Genomic DNA, 15,898 nt, shown 5'->3' with positions numbered 1-15,898 from the left:
AAAAAGTTTAGAAACATCCACGAAATGCAAATAAAAGAGGAAATGAAAGCTGAAACTTCCTGGCAGATTAAAACTGTATGCCCGACCGAGACTCGAACTCGGGACCTTTGCCTTTCGCGGGCAAGTGCTCTACCATCTGAGCTACCGAAGCACGACTCACGCCCGGTACTCACAGCTTTACTTCTGCCAGTATCTCGTCTCCTACCTTCCAAACTTTACAGAAGCTCTCCTGCGAACCTTGCAGAACTAGCACTCCTGAGAGAAAGGATATAGCGGAGACATGGCTTAGCCACAGCCTGGGGGATGTTTCCAGAATTCTGGTCTGTGATCATCTAAACTTGCCGCTTTGAAACAAAGGAAAACATTATAGCGAAATATGGCAACTAAGAAGCGGACTATCCAAATAAACAACAATTTCCGGTTCAAGTCATTGTAGTAGGTCTACTACGGAGTAACGTAAATTAGGAGCAAAGTCCATTAGTAACGTTATCAGGAAGACCAGCCCTCTTAATGCAAACTGCCACTAAAAGAACGAAAGTTTCCAAAAATGTCAATGAGTAGCCGAGGAAAGTGGATGCATTCTGTCTACTGAATCGCAACGCTCGCCACTTACGAGGGGATCCGCCAGGTGTCGTACCCCGATCTTGCTGAAACTTTGCTCAGTGAAAGAGGGGTCAAAATAAGCGAACACGTGTTTCGGCTTATCTGCATACACTCGACCGCTTCTGAGAAAACGGCGGTCAAAGTTTTCAATGCGCTGCTGATATAGTGCAGATACTTTTCAGCGTGGAAGGATTCAATTGAAACGGTGGCTCAGCGGCTACCGTCGCGACTTCAGAACTTTGCGCTGCGAGTTCGAAAGCAGGTTGTTCCTTTTTTTCCCCCCTCACTCTCTGAATTATCTACGAATGTTTATTCCAATTTATGCTGAAACAATGTTGTCGTTATTCGTCAGTTAATTTACTGTGTAATGAAAGAAGTTAAAAAAATAAACGAATGAGAAAATGAAAATCACGTTTACAGGAATGCAAATAAAATCCATTTGCCCATTCACATGGTAATTCAGATCCCAGTATCAATGCCTCAGCGTTTTAGAAGTGCGAGCATTCCCATTGCTAGCTAGCTTAAGAAACACTTCGGCTAATGAACGTTTTCTGGCTAATGAACGTTTTCTGGCTGTGACGGGTCTAATGGAGAATTCGAAACATTGTAGAATACGTTTGGCAGCTATGTCGCCGTTTATTTCTTGGGGTGGTGCGGAAATATCCCTCTAAATTTACTCGCTGATAACAGTATTTTGTTATTTCGATAAACATCCCGGATGATGGTCACATAAGCGGTGACATAAAGGTAGAAAATTCATGTTTTTGAGTCCACAGAGCTCTATGCAACAGAAACTGCAGATCATTTTGCCATTTTAGTTGCAAAATTGCCAGCTTATTCATGTCTGGGGTAATAATAGAGGGCTGTTTGCCTGGGTTGTCTGCTAGCGTAGTGAAAGGGAAGTCTGGTTTGTTTTCGATTCTAATCTCGATGGAGGCAGGTAGACTATCAGTAAAGCAATTTTAAAAAATTCTCGCGTCCCCAATACGTTTTGTTGCTATCTTTACACTGTACCTGCACACTGTGGATGTCAATATGAAACACTTGTAAAATTTCATACTTGTTAATGCCTACTTTTTCCGCTTCTGTCAATAACTGAATTGTTTATGTGTGGCACTGAATGATTTTTAATTGATTTTCGTTATGAATCTTCACACATTGCTATATTTGCACACTTTCACGGTAGGTCAGCAACGGTAATCCAGTATGATTGGTCTGAACGTTGACGCAGTCCGTTTCGCGGCCGAATGCGCATAATATTTTGCTAATTCGTATCTATCTGGGGTACTTTGTCTTACTTAAAGAGTTATGTTATCTCAATGAGTTGAAATTCATTTTTATTAGTACAGTTCATACTAAGTAGCGTTTCTTCTTTCATTTATATCTTATATTTACGTGTTGTGTTTAACACACTAATCAGCATTAATATAGTCTTACATATGATTGAAAACATTCTGACAAAGTTTGGATAGTTTTTCAATTTCACGCCTGTGCATAGTATGTTGGTAGCACTTCGTCGCCTTGCCTGTTATGCTGTGTAGCAGACTTTAAAGCTGTGCGGATCAGCATAACGAAAAGGCGAGGGTTCTCGCTCGTTTTGTCGTCGACTGTACATTAAAATGAATCTTAGTGGATTTATTTCGTAGTTAAATGTCTCAACTTCTTTCTTATTTATGTAATCATGTCTAAGAATTTTCTTATATCTAATTCCTGCCACGTATTCGTTGGGTGCGTCCTGATGGAACTGAAATTCAGCTATTCACTTTAATGAATGTCTGTATCATTATAAAATAAATAATTCCATGTTTCCACTACTTTGGGTTGCAATTGAAACTGTAGTTGTCTACACTGGAATAGTGGTGAAAAGATCCAATCTCTCTACAATGGAATATTTCAGGGGTTTACTTTTCTACGTAGTTCAGCTGCCACATGTGACACACGAGTGTCAGAGATACATTTTCCAGCAAAATATTTTCATGTACCGCACCTAAAATTAACTGGCGTACATTTCAGTGACACTCATTTACCAAACCGAACATTTAAGTAGCTCTTTCTGTTTCACCAGAATTTTAGTTTTGTTTCAGTCCGTTTTGGGCTCATGTATGGATTAGAAAGAGGCGTTACAGATAACTTACGTTAAATCTGCAGCGACATTCTGCAAACTTAATTCACTACCACTCATAAAAATATTCGCTGCGGACAGGATTCGAACCTGTGCGGGGAAACCCCATTGGATTTCGAGTCCAACTCCTTAACCACTCGGACACCGCAGCTACACGAGGATCTCGTTAGAAACTTCTGATATCACGACCTGTGACTGAGCTTACTGTAGTGACATTTTAGTAATGTTCTGAGTGTAGCTGGTAGCTTTCATTTGCAACACGTGATAGCTGGCGATCTCACGAGTCTTCTGAGTCTGAAATACAGTTGGTTATCCTCTGGAACTCCGGTAAGGAGCACACAGGGACACCTTGACCTTCCTCAGCAAACAACGGTTCCCCTAGCGAATTCAAGCAAGGGTTGCAGGAAACACTGACTTCATAATTGCGGAAGAGTTTATTTATTTATTGAGATTTGGTTTAATTAACATACAGTCAATCATAATGGCAGTGGAGTAAAGTATCGTAACAACAAATAGCGGAAATGCTACGCATAATGGTTTAAGACAGTTTCTTGACTCTTTCGTGGGATGATGCAAACAAGACTTTATGTATTTACATTGCGGGATACTAAACTTGCCAGACGGATGTAACATTATGGTATTTTTGCACATACCGGTCAAGGTACTAGAGCTACAATTCAGGCGACATCGCATTCTGGACAGGAGCATTTTCATGTTTATACAGAAAGCCAGTAAAGGGTACAGCAGTCAGTCCCACGTTATGTTTATTGCATATTTAGATTTCGGTTACTGTATGGCCTTCTTCAGTGCAGTAAATGTAAAATACAACATTAAAACCACTTGTATATGCACACAGTCCCAACTGGACTCTTCATGTCAGAGGTAGATTTCACAACGTGACTACGTGCCTATATCAGTGGGTTTAATGCAACTCAAATTTACTGCACTGAAGAAGGCCATACAGTGACTGAAATCTAGATATTTAGTAAACACCATTTGCGACCGATTGCTGTACCCTTTATTAACTGAAATTAATAAAGTCAGAACGGTTCTAGGCACTTCAGTCCGGAACCGCGCGTCTGATATGGTCGCAAGTTCGGATCCTGCCTCGGGCATGGATGTGTTTGATGTCCTTAGGTTAGTTAGGTTTAAGTAGTTCTAAGTTCTAGGGGACCGATGACCTCAGATGTTAAGTCCCATAGTGCTCAGAGCCATTTGAGCCAATAAAGGCACTGGACACAACTGTTTCTCTGTAGAATTAAGTCTGATATACAGAAAAGTTCGATTTCACGCTGTTGCTAAAGTATGAGAAGTATATTATATTGTAAAATGTTACCATAAAACATCTTCTTTCATTTTTCCGTGTACAAAAATCAGGTATATACCACTGAACAATCGTACCACCTTAACCAAATATCACTGGGGTCAGTATTTAGGTCATGACTCCTTCGACTGGTTCCATGCTGTACTCTGTTCTAGCTTGCACTAATCTTTTATACTGTACCCACTACATCTTACTTCTATGATCTCTTTTTTTTTTACTGTATTCTAGTCTTTCCCCTCTACTTCCGGCGTCAAATTAACTTTTTTTTATGCCGTAACTGATGGGTCATTAATCTATCCATTATTCTGGTAAAAATTGTCCCAAACACTTCTTTTTAGGTCTTCTTTATGAATTTTTAACAATGTTATATAGCACCACATTTCAAATGTCTTCTCTGCTTTACTAATGGTCCACGTTTCACTTCCACACAATTCTGTGGCCTGTACATACACTTTCATTAGCTGCTTCCTTTGTTCCACGTCGACATCTACCATCACCAGAGCTGTGACGCAATGGCAACTCACGGAAGTACTAATTCGTGTGCGTGCTCATGGTCCCCACTGTTACGTCTAGAACACCTCACGTGCCGCAACTCACTTTGTTACGGTCTCATATTCCTGAGTACCACATATTCTAATTCAGTCATGAACTACTGCAAAGAGTTCCACATCTCATCGGAGAATGTTGACTGGAACCGGATTTCACAACTTCATAGTGCGAAGTTGCAAGGCCACACAAAGAACAACTTGTACAGGTGTCGGCCAAGAGTTCTCCACGTCCTGGAGGAATACTTCTCTTGTATGAATCGTTATAAGCCTTAGTGGTCACCAAGTTCTGACCGAGCAGTTGTTACAACCAAGATCGTCTTTACAAAACTGTTGGCATCGAAATCTGTCCGTCGCCCAAAAGTAGATAATGCTTTACGCATTATTCCTTACATAAACGAACTGACAAGTATCAAAAACATGCAAGCTTCTAGCCCAGGAAACCGTTGATTACCTTCTCCACCTTCCGCAATATTTCAAAACTATTACTGAATGATATTCGAGAGATGGTCCGTCACTTCATTTAGAAAAATACACAGTTCATTCATTCCTGTACAAGACAAGATCTATAATTATAAATAACAATACAATACGTGGGAAAGAAAATGTGTAAAACTGACTGTTCGAAATTCGTTGGTTTGCACCCTGGTCAGAATACGAAATGAAAATCACATTTAGTTGTTCTCAAACACTTGAGATTAGTATTATTTCCTCTATAAGTAACTGTTGACTTTCGTGAAGAAAGCATCATAAAATTAACTTACTGGCATATTTCCATTTACTCATATCATACTGAGCCCTCTTCTGTCGTAATACCATATACAGACGCAATGTATTGATCAAAATTCCGTGAGATTACTATTCTAGAAGAGTCAAACCAATATACTGCTATTACACTGTGCGAAATACTGCAACCAGCCACAAGTTTTCTTGAAATGATTTTATCGTACCGTTACTAGTTTCGGGTCTGAGTCCATCGTCAGATGGTAGCGTTGACTTCTTTGCAAGTTTTGCACTTGTCCTAAATTTTGTGATGCATAGTTTACAAAAGGTCTTACATTTTCTTCCCTAAAATTTAACAATTTTTATTACATAGTTGTACACCTTTATATACTCTATACATTGTATTTACTTCCTGAAAAGCCCTCCTTTCCATATTATAGGACAGAGGTTTGATTTTCTCTTGCAATACACACTGGCCCGAAACTAGTAACGGTGTAATAAAATCATTTCAAGAAAACTTGTGACTGGCTGCAGTATTTCCCACAGATCTACTCACGTAGACAACCGCGGTGTTCTCCATCCAAAATGGATAAAATAACGGCAATATACTGCTTCCTCCTACGTATATTTTGCGAAAAGAGTGTGAAGGTAAAATTAGGAAGATTCGAGATGACACGGGTTCTTTCCAGCAACCGTTCTTACCCGCGTAACATTTGCTACCGGGGCTAACAGGAATGGTGGAAGTGATAGTGGTAACAAAGCACCTTCCAGAACACACTGTAAGGTACCTACCAGAGGATATATGGTAATTTATTAGCTGTGGATATAGAAAGATATTTTCTTCTTTCTTTTTCCTCGGATTTATCCCGTATCTTCACGGGATCAGCATCTTACTCTAGATTTGACAGTGTTAGTGGCCGGATGCCTCGCCTGTCGGGGCCCTTCACCCCTCCCCCTCCAACCCTCCCCCTTCAGGACGGAATTTGTGTACCTCATCTGTCTGCGTCTAGTGTTTTCCATCGTGAATGTATCAGAGTGTTGTCAAAATGTTTGTGAATCGTGTAACTGAGGTCGGGTATGGTAAACCACCTAAAAGCCACAACCAGATTCACTGGCACACGTACCGTGGTCGTTAATCCGCAAGGAGGATTTGATCGAGGGACGGCGCATGCGCCCCTCCCCCCCCTCCCGCAAGCGACGTGCTAACGCGCGCGGCTACTCGACGGGTCAGGTATAGAAGACATATTTTACAGAAATATTTCTGGTGACCATCCTGGACTTCGAGTAGGCAACTGTTTCTAAAACTGGGATTACCAACAACATCCTCATAACAGATATACTCTATCGTGAACTTCGTTGTGAAGAATGAGGCACAATTTGAAAGTAATAGAAGCACTGATAAATATAACACTAGGAAGAACAACAGCCTCTACTATGTGCGAATTAAGTGTATTAATTCTTAAAAAGGAACAAACTACATAGCGAGTAGTTGTATATTTGATTCACAGTATATACAAAGAAACTAAGCTAAAAATTAAACGTAATAACATCGGCTATACACGAGCCACAGGTGCTTGTGAATATTAAGATCTCGGGTTCGAGCATCAGTCGATTACAGTTTAAATTTAGCACCACGTCTCCACGTTGCAGGTCACGCCCAGTCCGTGACAAACATAAGACGAGACACAGATCAGCCGTTTGGCAGCGTCACCCCAGAATTGAATCAGTGATAACAAGCACTCGATACACCCCAACCAGGTGACAATCCTCTTTATCAGAACAAAAAATGAGCCGGTAATTCGGAAGACGCTCGCTTGTGACGGTCATCTGACCACGATCGAAGTCCGTGAGTTCCGCGGAGCGCCCCATTCCGCTCTCTCACGATGACTAATGACTACTGAGGATGCTGATATGGAGTACCTGGCAGTAGGAGGCAGCCAATGCACCTAATATAAAACATATGTTTTAGGGAGTCTCCGAATACTTTTGATCACATAGTGTATCATTAAGAATGTATACCCTAGGATATGTCAGTTGTAAAGTGGCACAAAAATGTGTGTACATAGCTGTTATTTTAAAATTGATGGGCTGGCTTTACCTCACAATACTAACATCGACATACATTTTATAGCACCACTTTCTGTACTGATGGAAGAGATTTTGTAATGATGTAAACATAAGTATGTTGCTGTTCCATGCATTGTCTATTGTGATCATAATTATGCCTGCTGTTACGTTAGAATCTGTATCCAGAATTTTCAGTCGCATATTTTGCAGATCCTAAAATAGCAACAGAGAATTGCCCAAACCGGTCATCTACATTAATAAATGATTTTAGCGATCTTGGCAGTTGAGAATTTACTAAATGTTCATAATGCTACAGATTGGCCCTACGCTGTCGATGTCAGAAGTGATCCTTTCCGCTGCCAACAGTATGTACCGTGCGTGAATGGAACAAGTTTCTTTTGCAGATGAGATACAAAACGTATACCGTTGACATTTGCACTGTTGTGCAGATGTTGTTAGTTCAGTATAGATAAAAATAAATGTGGATGAGAAATCAAGCGAAATGAAATTACTTTGTAGTCAGCTACCGTAGACCACCGGTCTCCTATACGAAAATATTCAGAAAATATCCCGGAACTATCTCCGAAATTTTATCGATGAAATTCGAGTTCAGCCTGTAAATTATCATCTAGTGGATAACGTTCGAAACTTCGTGAGATTATTCGCGGCCGATGCTGTTCTATATATGAAGGCCGCAACGTCGGAGGACTTTAGCGAAACGCAGAAAGATATGCATAGGATGAACAATGGGCACAGGGACTGGCAGTTGAACCTGGATGTAAGTGTCACGTGCTATGCATAAATACACGAGGGGATGCACCACTGATGAGCTGAACTTTTGGTGACAAATCCCTGGAGACAACAACTGCCATAAAACACATAAGAGCAACCGACCGGAGCGACTTACAGTGCGATGAACACTTAAAACTAATAGTAGGTAAAGCATTTGCCAGGTTAAGATTCATTGAGAGAATCTTTATTTGATCTCATTTGATGTAGACAGGGACACAAAACAGCAGTGGCCTTAGCCCCCTGTTGCCCACACTGAAATCGAATTATTCTACGGTATTTTTTCCTGCCATTCTACAAAAGCCAATCAGTACCCTTAAGGAGTAGCAAGGGTCCCTCTATTACATCTGTGTTAGTCACAGGAATAAATTAATCACCCAATGTATTGTGTCTTTTGACTTTCAGTACTTAAAAGTTGTACGGTTTCGCCTCCCTCATCTCATTGTGTACATTTAGACACTTCTTTCTGTGTACCTATCGTGTGTAGGTGTTCCTTAGAGTTCCCATGTCCAGTCACTAATCCTACCATTTTAGATGTGTCTTGTTCAAGCCCAGAATTCAGAGCTTGTCGTGATTTTGTTTTTGGATTTACGCCAATATTTTACATGTTGTCTCCTCATCCAGCTACGTAGTTTAGATTTTACCATCACTTTAGTTATGGTTAGGACAGGTTCCGGTCCAATAAATGGAGTCGCCGCACTTGTCCCGGCCGGGCTATTAGCTTGTTCATTGCCACAGAGTTCTGAATGACCAGGGACCAGCTACATGTTTACCCTATTGCTTTCCCCTAACCTCACAGAGGCTTCATTGGATTCTGCAACGATCTTTCTTTGTAGGGGCTAACAGACATGGTAGCACCTAAGTTGAATCTCCTCAGCGCAAACCTTGGCAGCAAACATCCCTGCCTGGAATACCACAGCCAGGCTTCCTGGAGAGACTCCACTCTCTACTCTAGACTGTACCCCACGTATACCGGGTCCAGCACCTTCATCGTTTGCGACGCATCAGTAAATAAGAATATGTCTCTTGAATGGCGTTTGATTCATTATTCCACTGCTCCGTATCTCCCATGGTTGCACAGAAAGTTGTATTGAAGTATCTAGAAGCTGTTGAATGGTCAGCCGGTAGTTCCTCGCCACTCCTATCTTTACCACGTTCATTATACGAGTGTGTGATTCCAGATGTCCTGAAAGTTCATATTTTTTTCTGATTCTTAATCTCTATGCCCATTTGCAACCTCAACTGTAATTCAAAGATATTATAGTGGCACGTTCAGCATAGCATCCAGTCCAGAAGTGTTAGTGCTACTAATACCACCCGTTATGACTAGACAAGACTATCTCTGCACTTAATTAAGCTCCTTAGCAACCACCTTCTGTTCTACTTTATTACACCATACTGTTGTCTCATAAGATATCATAGGTCTTATGACAATGGTGTAGATCCAGTACATGCTCTTGAGACTAAGTCCACAGGTTTTCTTTTTTTCAGGCCTTACTGGTGCACATAAGAGTGCCTTTTGCCTTGGAACATCTATTTTTTATGTGAGGGTCCACGTTAGTAATAGGGTAAGAGCAGCAAGAGCCCAATTTTGATAACAAATTCATATGAAAATTAATTAAATTGATCAATTAATTACCCCCTACCCAACCATCACTCACGCCATCAGATGTCATGTTTTTTTATGAAAATTAATTAAATTGATCAATTAATTACCCCCTACCCAACCATCAATCATACCATCAGATGTCTTTTTTTTTTTTTTTTTTCCCCCTCAGCAGGCATGTGGGTCCTCACCGCCTCCACCTATCCACCCCAACATCTCCCATTCCCCGCCTACCCTACTGGTGGCTATTTTGAATTTTGATAGGATTCAAAATTTTGGCGGTAATTACGAATTTTATTTTGTTAGCAATTTCGACTTTTGGTGCGAATTTCTTTGTCCCAGGGCTGTGATGAGTTTCCACTCCACCCCACTCCCGGGAAATGTCGGGAAATTAAAAAATGATGGGTGCCTTTCCCCGGGACTCGAACCTGGCCCTTCTGGGTGCAAAGCATAAGTGCACGCCCTAATACATGGAAGCTGCCCAGATGCAGGAGAGGAAGGTGAGGTTAGTGTACCTTTTTATTTTTGTTGGGAAACTGAAGTAAAGATCGGTCGTAATTATGTAATTAATCACAGAAATTTTTCCCAGTTACACAAGTATACGCATAGCGCTACACAAGGAGCGCCTAAAATCACAATACAGCTCAAAAATTGATGATTCCATACAAGTGGTATTACCCTGCTGGAAAAAAGTTTCACAATACCACTCGAAACTAGTGGCAGTCGCACTAAAACTCTACACTTCACCTACAAGGTGGTGCGATAAAGGCTGGAGTGGAAGGTACTATCTTTATTTTTTGGAAGGAAATAATTACAGCTGACGAGATGCTGGTGTTGGACAGAGAGGAGTTTAATAAGTGTATTACCTGTAAGCATACAGCTGAGGACTATATCTATCGCTGTTTGGCGTCAGAGCTCACAAAAGACGCCTCCCCTTGCATTGCTCGACAATGTCTGCAGTCCAGGTAATCGAAGCGAATACATGCTATCGCAACTGACGGAAAATTCTTCACTCTTCTAATTACGCATCGAAATTGTCATCGGGTCATAATGCACCACATTTATGGGGGACTAGGGAAAATCGTCATCCCAGAAGATTGCAACAGGAAAGAGGGGTGGCAGTTGAATAGTTGAACGTGTGTTCTCCTTGATGTACAGTCAGAAACTAGCGAAATTACAGGTACTCTTACCTCCTTTCATCCCTTCCTCTCCCTCTTTTCCTCCACCTATGGTAGTGATACATGACCAACTGCTACCGCTCTCATCTTAGCACCACACTGGCTCCAGCTTGCAGACAAGAGGGCGCTCGATAACCGCACCTGGCCCATCTTGGGGCGACGGTGGTTGCACAGTCCAGGCAGGGGCTCTTCGCTAACACAAGAGGCTGTAATGCTTCCTAAACAAAACCAGATAAATGATGCTTGTTTGTCTAAAATGTAACCGCGCCCGAGTCATAGCACAGCTGCGTCGGTGTAAAACATACACACACTGGACCGTCCCCGACACCACTGTGTAACCACTCGCCATTCTGAGTGTGAAAGCACTTCTCTGTGACAATTGAATTTTACATCAACGAACATCCTATAAGCGGGCATCTATTAAAGAAAACGCAAACACAATTGTGACGATAATAAATTTCCTATTTCCATGAAAATAGATGCAGATCATTTTCTCTTAGTTCTATGAGTAAAATAGATATAGCTTTTATCCTCGATTGCAGGTAATACGACGGCTGTCCAGAAAGTAAGTTCCGATCGGTCGCTAAATAGAAACCACAGTGAAAATCCGATGACGTTTCGCGCAGGTGTGCTGGGCAGTGTCTCTAGTACGCCCGTAGACCGCGTTACGTCGTTCTTTTTAGTTCTGAGCACACTGGGAACACAAAAAGATATCTAGAACAATAGTGTCTCCCGCCAGGTGCGAGGGCCTAGTGAGAAATTTCGCCTGAGCTACGCAGCCGACATTACTTAACTGTCGTGCGTATCACAAGTAGCGTTCCTGTAGCTGTGGGAATCATTAGTTGAAAACGAGTTTAACACCAATGGGTACAGTACTGCTAAATATTGAAAATAATTATCAATCTAAGACTGAGTTCATTCACAAAAAAATGGCTCTGAGCACTATGGGACTTAACTTCTGAGGTCATCAGTCCCCTAGAACTTAGAACTACTTAAACCTAACGAACCTAAGGACATCACACACATCCATGCCCGAGGCAGGATTCGAACCTGCGACTGTAGCGCCTAGAACCGCTTGGCTACTCCGGCCGGCCCGGTTTCTTCTTCAAGACAATTCTCAGCCGCATTCTGCAGGGGCAATGCAGATGTTCCTGCATCGTTTTCAATTGGAAATGTTTGAGTACCCACAAGACAGCCCGTAATTGTCTCCCTCTGAGTTTAATCTCTGCTCACATGAACCGCTGGCTACGAAAACAACATTTTGACACAGACGAGCTGTAGGCCAGAGTAGAGAATTGGCGGAAAGCACTGGCGGCTGCCTTCAACGACGAGGGTATTGGAAAGTTGGTAGAGCGCTACGACAAATGTATAAGTAGGAACGACGGCTTTATAGAGAAGTACCTGGAAAGTGTAGTTAACTCTTGCAAATAGAACGTTTCTGATTTTCACTGTGGTTTCCATTTAGCGACCTATCGGAACTTACTTTCTGAACAACTCGCGTAATTCGCATCTCTCTCCCACGCAGCCTCCAATTAATTTGCCACATCTGACTTTCTTTCTTTTCCAGGATTCGTATCTAGCGACCTGCATACAAAGCAGCAGTTTCTTGGGTTCTAGTTTCATAAGAAAATTAATCATCACAGAACAGCATGTTTCATGCAAGCTACTCACATGTCGGGAAGAACGCCATCATTTCTAGGTCACACAATGAGCAATAATTCAACTGATGTCTACTTTATAATTAGAGGTTATGACGTATGAAATAACACAGAACTTGTGGAAACACCTGTTTTTAAACACGCAATCGTGACGATAATAATAAAAACAGTCATAATTCCACGAGAATAGATACAGTCATAATTCCACGAGAACAGATACAGTCGATTTCTATTCTTTTACAAGCAAAATCGTTTTAGTTTGGGACCATTCAGCATGTTCAAATTACAAATTGTCATGCACGAGGGCGTTTCATTCATTTCAAACATATGAAATACTGATACAGATCAGCATCTGTATTATCATTTAGTAGATTTTGTAACATACAGAGTACGTAAAAACTACGAACGATCTACATCCAAACTTTAACCAACTATACCACTGCTTGTAATAGCACCTCCTATAAGATTTTACCTCATCTGTCTTCCGATACATTGAAAAACAAATATTGTCTGCTTGTTGACATCGCGCATAATACATATACATGTATTTCTCCATTGGAGCAGGTGGCAATTGCTCAGAGTCGCTTGCACAGACCTGTGTAAAGTTTCGTTGCCTGTACCAGAGGAAGACCATATCCAACAGACCATCAGTCACAAGGGAGAGTTCCTGTGTTGTTCTTTCATAAGCAGTCTGATACATTGCTTTTCCAGCAGTAACACATCTAAGCTTTGTACATGGCCATACACTTTGCTTTTCTGCCATGACTTTGAGGTCTGTGTCAGCTGATAATCTACAAAAGGACGTTTCAATCCATCGGCTCTCACAGAAAGCTGAACATAGTGTGGTGTAAACACATGAAGTAAAACACTGAGACGCTGTTTCTCATCGGCAATAATGTGGAAGTTATCATAACTTATGGAAACTGGAAGAGTTTCCGGCGTAGTAGAACGTTTCTAAACAGCTACACAAAGGTGATTACCAATATGGTTAATCTCATCTTCCACACTGACGGAGTAGCAGATGACTCGATGTGGAAGTTATCACAACATATGGAAACTGGAAGAGTTTCCAGCATTGTAGAACGTTTCCAAACAGCTATCCAAAGGTGATAACCTATATGGTTAATCTCATCTCCCACACTGACGAAGTAGCAGATGACTCGGTCTTCAGTTTTGGAGGGCATTTTTTTCTCATTTGTCAACCATGTACATGATCACTGTTCCAGTGTTGACCATCACCGGAAAGTGGTGTTCACAACATGTGTGAGGTAGTAGAAATAAAGAGTTACTCTTATCTTATTGGTGAAAAAAATGTGGAGAGCATCATGGCATGTGGAAAGAGGACAAGTCTGTATCGTTGAAGAATGCTTCCAAACAACTGCCTGAAGGTGATGCTCCACAGTGCCAAGTAGTACATATTCTGTGTTCCCCTAGGCTCTCTCCATCTCAACGAAGTGGTGCCAGTCAATCATCATGTGGCAATCAACAGTGTACCAGTGAATGGATGGGATGGGAATGACACCATCGATATGGGACAATGTACTGTAATACGCACCACAATTCATAGCATCATCAATTTCAATAGTTGTGCCATAATTAGAACGCCAGCCAGTGACACAGCAGAATGCCTCACAATTTCTGTATTATCGATAAATCACCACTCCACTACTTTGCATGTATGAGCGTAAGTCAATTATTATCCGCAATTAAGTAACATTTTCGTTGATTTTGGAAGTACTGTCGTTTTACGTTGATGACGCATGCTTTGTTTATTTGCTGTTACATCTTCGCAGTTTTCAAGTTGCTAGGTTAGTTTCGTTATCGCTGCCGTGCTATTAATCATGGCAGCTCCGTTGTCTATTTGCACCAAAGAAAAGCAACGGTCAGTGATCCTTTTTTTGTGGTCGGAAGGCTTATCAGGCGCCGAAATTCATAGAAGACTTTCGGTACAGTAAGGGAACAGCGTTTTGCCACAAAGGAGTGTCTACAAATGGATTGAAAAATTCCGAAATGGTCGCACAAGTGTAACGCACGATGAAGGAACCGGATGGCCATTTACCACCACAAATGAAGAAACCATTGAGCGTTCACGTGAAATGATTCTCTTAGACAGACGATTAACTTTTGACGAAATGGCACATCGTCTGCAAATCAGTCACGAATCTGCCTACGAAATCATCCACAACAGACTTAGGTTTCATAAGGTTTGTGAAAGATGGGTCCCAAAACAACTCACACAGTCGTTTAAACAAACGCGCATGGACATCTGCAAAAAAAAAAAAAAAAAAAAAAAAAAAAAAAAAAAAAAAAAGGTTTGGATGTCAATGGTAACGAAGGGGACAACTTGTTGTTAGACAAGATCATTACTGGTGACGAAACAAGAATCCATCATTACGAGCTGGAGAGTAAGCGACAGAGTATGTAATGGAAACATCCAAATTCGCCGTGCAAGAAAAGGTTCAAGACCCAACCGTCCGCAGGAAAACTGATCCTTACGGTTTTTTTGGGACGCACAGGGTCCATAACTGGAACATTATGGTGAAAGGGGCACAATAATAAACAGTGTACGTTACAGTGAGATGCTTACTGCCAGGCTAAAGCCTGCAATTCCAAGCAAACGCCGAGGATTGCTGTCAAAAGGTGTTGTGTTGTTGCATGACAATGCCCGTCCGCATACTGCTACCCACACTGCTGAAACGCTCCAGAAACTCATATTTGAAGTACTGAATCATCCTCCATATAGTCCCGATCTTGCCGCTTCTGACTATCACTTGTTTGGTCCAATCAAACAGGCATTAAGGGGCCGTCGATTTGCCTCGGACTAAGCAGTGAAAGAAGCAGTGCATTCCTGGCTCGCAGCTCAACCGAGAACCTTCTTTTATGAGGGCACCAGGAAGCTTATACAACGATGGACCAAGTGCGTTGAAACGCAAGGAGACTATGTCGAAACATGATGTTCTTGAGAGTTTTCTATTTGATTACAATAAAATTTTATAACTACTTTGAGGACCTCGTACCATATATTAGATTCAGAATGCAGATGGATGACTGTGCAGTACATCCGTTCACTCACCAAAGTATACTAGACAGCGCATCTACGTATTTCCAGGACATCGATAATAGTGCATTCCTGGCTCGCAGCTCAACCGAGAACCTTCTTTTATGAGGGCACCAGGAAGCTTATACAACGATGGACCAAGTGCGTTGAAACGCAAGGAGACTATGTCGAAACATGATGTTCTTGAGAGTTTTCTATTTGATTACAATAAAATTTTATAACTAC

General features: G+C 41.5%; 1 non-coding gene across 1 annotated transcript; it reads right to left on the bottom strand.

Moving 5' to 3' along the window:
- Nucleotides 1-2,794: 2,794 nt before the first annotated feature.
- Trnas-cga lies at nt 2,795-2,876 on the bottom strand. Its single transcript has one exon. It is a non-coding gene; the product is annotated as a tRNA-Ser (tRNA).
- Between the last annotated feature and the right edge of the window lie 13,022 nt (nt 2,877-15,898).

The sequence above is a fragment of the Schistocerca piceifrons genome, chromosome 1 (assembly GCF_021461385.2).
Source record: "Schistocerca piceifrons isolate TAMUIC-IGC-003096 chromosome 1, iqSchPice1.1, whole genome shotgun sequence".
Taxonomy (NCBI): Eukaryota; Metazoa; Arthropoda; class Insecta; order Orthoptera; family Acrididae; genus Schistocerca; species Schistocerca piceifrons.
This window is presented reverse-complemented; position numbering and strand designations above follow the sequence as displayed.